Consider the following 6,727-nt stretch of genomic DNA (forward strand, 5'->3'; position numbering starts at 1 on the left):
TGTGTAACAAGCTTTTTATTCTATAAAAAACACTCAATAAATTATTGAATAAGAGTTTCATCTATATTAGCAATTCATCTACTACAGTATCTGTGTAATAGATGTGCCACTGATTAAGCAGATATTACTGATATTGCAGATTAAATTATTTGTATTATCTGTATAGTTCATATAATCTGTTTCAACAGCACTATCAATGAACTTGACACTATTCTGATAACAGTTTACAAATTAATTAAAAAAAGAAAGAGAAGAAAAATCAGAAAAAAAGGTTATATAAGAGAATTCTTATAGAAGAAGAATCAGAACAGAAAAATATCAGAGATTGCACTGCAGTGAAATACAGAGCAGAAGAATATTAAGAGTTATACAGAGAAATCATTAGAGACTATATAAATATAAAGCAGAATTGTGAGAAGAGAGGTATTTTATGAATATATAAAAGTATATGAGAGAGTAAACAGATAATAGAGAGTTGATTGTGTAAGTTAACTACTAATAGATGCTAATCTATCACATTATCCCCCTCTACTGAAGCAAGCAAGAATTTGTAGATATTAAATACAACAGTGTTTTTCATAATAAATATAGATTTTCAGATTGAGTAATTGTATTCTACTTATTTGACAAAGTATTTACAGCAGCAGTGATTGATTCTATCATCAAAAATTGCTTCAATTTTTCATTTAAGTTCATTATCTTCTTCTACAATGACAGATGATTATCAGTCAGAGATTTTTTATGAAGAGAACAGATTCTCAGCTATAGATTGAAGCAGATTTATATGAAAAATATTATAGATATCAGATAGAGTATTCAGTTGATAGTTATAAATATCTAGTATTTCTACTATTATATATTTAATATGACAGTAGTTCAGTATATATAAGAGACAGTTTATTCTTATATTCTTGAAATCTAATCAGATTTTATTTTCTATACTATAACAGATTATAGAACTTCTTCTGATATTTACTTGATTTTTATAGTTTTATTAAACACTGATTATTAAAGCTTTAATTTACTCACAGACTTTTTTAAACTTACTGACTATATTCTCTATCATCTATACAGAACTGTGAATATATATAGTTTTTTAAAGAGTTTCAGAGAAGTTCAGAATCTCTAAATTATAATTATATAGAAAAAAGAACAGACTTATATCTATTGTAGTAGAATTTTAACTATTTATAGCAATCTCTGTATACAGCAGTAAATTGCTTCAGTTATTTTGTATATAATTACAGAACTTTTGAAAAATATTCTTAACTATCTATATTATTCTCTCAGTAGCTTTATCAGTCTCTGAATAATATACTATCAATAATTTTTACTCAATTCTCAGTAGCTGATATATACAGATTCAAAGTATATTTATAAACTGACTATCTCTATCTGATATAATAAACAAAGATAGACTGTGTATATGATAGAATGAGTTTCTGATAAAGATATTTATAATAACTTCAATATTCATCTTATCACAAAACTGCAGTATCATACTCTTACTAAAATAATCAATAATAACTAGAACATTTATAGAATCATCATTCTCAGATAAAAAAACTACAAAGTTAATAACTATATTATATTAAATTTATTCAGAGATAGATAGAGATTTTAGTATTTCTTTTCAGCACTTATATTATACTGTTACTGAGTTACAGCAGTTATAATTATATACAAATCAGTATATATTCTTTGATATATTCAGTCAGTAAAATTTTCAGATAATAATACTGTATATAATCTCATACTCTGAATATTCAATTATCAGTAAGTTATAAATATTTTATATAATTTATATTTATAAGAATTCTGAATTAGAGATTTATCATCTATTTCAAAAGTATAGACAGTTGTTATTATTGATTGAGTATACTGAGATATCTGTTCTTGAGTATATATCTATAAAAAATTAAAATACTTTGCTTTGTACAGCTTCTATAGTCTGTTATCAGAATTTATTCATTTCTGCTGTTTATTTTTATTGTTCTTTAAGTAAAGATTTCTGAGCTTGGAACAGATTAATATATATATAAAAACTATCTGATTGTATGAAACTTTCTATAATTATAGAGTTGATTAATCAATGTTTTTGATACTTTCATCTATTATCTAGATTATCAGAGAGTATATCTTATTCTCTGCAGAATAGAGCATTTGTAAGAGTGTTTTCTATCTCTGATTGATAATAAATTGCAAATAAGAAACAGCTGAGAAACAATAATCAGTGTATATATCTCTCTGTAAGCTTACAAGTGATTGTAAAATATTCTAAGTTTTTATAATCAGTGATAATCTCAAACTTCTTAATACTTATAAGCTTGGATTCTCATTCTTCAAAACATTGTATGATTATCAGAAGCTTTTTATTGTAAATTTTATAGTTATATTCAGTAAATAATATCTTCTTTGAGATGAAGATACAGAGTTGTAGAATATTTTTATTATTATATTATATCAGTACTTTATCTATTATATAATCTGAAGTATCTATTTTGAGAATTATATACTTATCTGAATCAAACAACTGTAGTATCAGAGCAGTTATAAATATATACTTCAATTTCTTGAAAACAGCATTCATTTCAGTGATTCATTGAAATACAGCATTCTTCTATATCAAATTCATTAATAATTATATAATATTCAAGAAGTCTCTGATGAATCTTTGATAGAAATTGATAAATTCTAGAAAACTTCTAGTCTCTTTTATTAAGATAGATATCTCTCAGTTAAGAATTGCTTTCATCTTTTTAGAATTCATTTATACATCTTTTTCAGCTTCAATGATGAATTCTAGATAGATTATAAACTTGATTTCAAAGTCATATTTATCAATGTTTATTTATAGTTCTACTTTTTGTAAATGATCAAATATCTATTATATATACTTGCAGTGTTCAGTGAGCAATTCATCAGTGAAGATCAGAATATTATTTATATATACTGATACAATTTTATTAAGTAAATCTTATAGAGCTCAGTTGATATATTTCTGAAATATACTGAGAGTATTCACTAATTCAAAAAGAATTACTATTTACTTATATAGTCTGTAATATATATAAAAGATAGTTAGTCATTCATTATTTTTATTAATTTTTATTTTATAGAAGGCTGCAGAGATATCAAGCTTTATAAATCATTTTGTTTTTTCTATTCATTCAAATATTTTATTGATAAGTGAAAGAGAATATCAGTCTTTTTATATAATTTTATTAAGTTCTCAATAGTTGATATAGAATTGTAAGTTTTCATCTGATTTCTTTGCAAATAGTACAGATACTGCAGTAAATGAATTGCTAATACAGATAAAGTCTTTATTCAATAGTTCATTGAATGTTTTTTATAGAATAAAAAGCTTATTATATAATATACTGTAGAGAGAATCTCAGAGTGATTGCAGATCTCTGTCATCTTTCTTAATAAGTTTGATTATATAATCTATACTATACTCTCAGTGAGAGAGAAGCTTTTCAGCTGTTTTTTCATTAAATATATCTGTAAAGTCTCTGTATATTTCAGAAAGTTCTTTGTAGAGCTTTTTGAGATTCTTGAGCTCTAATTTTTCTAATATTTTTTTGATATTTACTATACTAGCAGTAAACATCTGAATATTTTTTTTTTATATATTTAATAAATTAAAACAACTTGAATACTTTCACTGATATCTGAATAAGATTGACAGTTCTATTAATATTCTTTTTATAGATACAGTTATCTTCTGAGAAAATAAAACAGTAGTTGTATATATCTAATAAGATTTCAAATTCTATAAGTTATAACAGACTGAGTATTAAGTTATATTCAAGATTCTGTACTTTGTATATAAAAACACTCTTCTTCTTATATTCTTCTATATCAATATTGAATCTTATTATATTGTAGAAGACAGATTCTCTAGAGTCATCAAATTCACTCAGTTTATACAGTTTAAGAAAAGAAATATACTGAAGCTTATACTTTTCTACTAGCTGAGTGTTTATAAAAATATAGTAAAGAAAATCACTGTCTATTATTGTATATATATTGACTAGACTATTTATAATAATAGAGACTATAATTATATTTATTTATATCTTCTGCTCAAATCTTCAGCTAGCTTCTTACTTCTTAAGTTTTCATTTATATTTTAGAGTAAAAACTTTTCTTTTTTCTATTCTTGTTTATTTATAAGTGTAGTTGTATTCACTTACAGTGTAGAAGCAGAAGCTACTGCATTGATATACTGACTTATAAAATACTCTGACTTATTGTAATAAATACAGATATCTCAGATAATTTAATCAGTAACTTTTTATTCAGAGAGATCAGATATCTTTAATCATTCTGTGTTTATATAAAAAATTCAATTTATAATATCTGCAGAGACAGCTGATGTAGTTGATGTATTAATAAATATATAATTCTGTTTATAATTATTACATCTTTTTTAAACAGTATTGAAGTATGCAAGATTGTTGTCAAGTTGATATAAATGAATGCAGTAGTTATAATAATATATAAGTATAAAATACAAAATACAGAGCTTGAGCAGTTCAAAGTTAATATACTGATTCAGAAGATTGATCTTGACAGTATTATCTCAGTTCTAATTTTTTATTTTATATATCTTACTATCAAAGTCAGATAGATAGTTCATCAGTGATATATTTCTCTGACAGTTTCTATTCAACTATTGCATTATATATACTTGAAATATAGAGTTCAAAAACAGAATATCTAGTTGATAAAAGACTTCTTCAGAAATATACATTTTATACACATACAATTCAATTCAAAATTGAAATTTGACTAGAGTATTTTCTTCTAATCAACTATAAATATAATGAGCTTGTAAGAGCAGAGAGTCTATCACAAATTCATCTTCTTCAAGCTTAGCTTTTATTTTTTATTTTCAAACTAAGTAGATTAAGAGTTCTTCTGTGAATTTGTTGAGAAGAGAGAGACATTCTCTTTTTTTATATATAAGAGATGTTAGTGCTTGTGTGATTTTTAATATATTTATATTCAGATTATTCAGTTGTCATTGAAGCTTTATCATCTGCAGAAATTACTGCTGAAAAAAGCTATAAAGTTCAGTATTATCTTCTATAAGATTTCAGTTTTTATTTATAGAAAAATATTTATAGAGATATTTATAATTTATTTTATTTTCATATAAAATTATAGTTCTTGATTCTGATAACTTGAAGATCAGAAGATTCAGTTCTTATTCTTTGAAGAAAATACTTTATAGATATTCTGATCTCTTTATAGATATACAGTTGTAGACTTCTAAATATTCAGACTTCTTTACAGTATTATTACAGTAATATAGTTTTATAGAATTTAAGTAACTTATTCTTAAACTTAACTTAAGTATCTAGATATAATTGTAAATATAGAATATTCAGACTGATATAGATGAATCAATTTGTAATATAACAGATATATCACTGATTAAGCAGATATTACTAATGTTGTAGATTAAACTGTTTATATCATTTATATAGTTTATACAATTTATTTCAATAGCATTATCAACAAACTTGATACTATTCTGATAACAGTTTACAAATTGATTAAAAAAAGAAAGAGAAGAAGAATCAGAAGAAGAGATTATATAAAGAAATTCTTATAGAAGAAGAATTAGAATAGAAGAATATCAGAAATCACACTGCAGTGGAGCACAGAATAGAAGAATATTAAGAGTTATACAGAGAAATTGTTAGAGACTATATAAATGTGAAGCAGAATTGCAAGAAGAGGGGTGTTTTATAAATATATGAGAGTATATGAGAGAGTGAACAGATGATAGAGAGTTGATTGTATAAGTTAACTACTAATAAATGCTAATCTGTCACAATCTGTACTATTTGCAAAGAAATCAGATAAAGATCTACAATTCTGCATTAATTATTAAGAGCTCAATAAAATTACATAAAAAATCAATATTCTCTTCTGCTCATTAATAAGACACTTAAATAAATAGAAAAAATAAAATAATTTATAAAGCTTGATATCTCTACAGCCTTCTATAAGATAAAAATCAATGAAAATAATAAATGACTAACTGTTTTTTATATATATTACAGACTATATAAATAAACAGTAATTCTCTTTGAGCTAGTAAATATCTCTAGTATATTTCAGAAATATATTAACTGAGCTCTATAAGATCTATTTGATAAGATTATATCAGTATATATAAATAATATTCTGATCTTCACTGATGAATTGCTTACTGAATACTGTAAATATATACAACAAATACTTAACTATTTATAAAAAACAGAACTATAGATGAATATCAATAAATATAATTTTAAAATCAAATCTATAATCTATTTAGAATTTATCATTGAAGCTGAAAGAGATATATAAATAAATTTTAAAAAGATAAAAGTAATTCTCAACTGAGAGATATCTGTCTTAATAAAAGAGACTAGAAGTTTTCTAGAATTTGTCAACTTCTATTGAAGATTTATCAAAGACTTCTCAGATATTATACAATTACTAATGAATTTGATATAAAAAAATGCTATATTTCAATGAATCACTGAAGTGAATGCTGTTTTCAAGAAATTAAAATATATATTTACAATTATTTCAATACTGCAATCATTCAATCTGAATAAGCATATAATTCTTGAAACAGATATTTCAGATTATATAGTGAGTGAAGTGTTACCGCCGAGGTGACTTTGGCAAAGCAAGCCTTTGCAGCGATGAGATCAAG

The sequence above is a fragment of the Histoplasma capsulatum genome (assembly GCF_000150115.1).
Source record: "Histoplasma capsulatum G186AR genomic scaffold supercont2.16, whole genome shotgun sequence".
NCBI lineage: Eukaryota > Fungi > Ascomycota > Eurotiomycetes > Onygenales > Ajellomycetaceae > Histoplasma > Histoplasma capsulatum.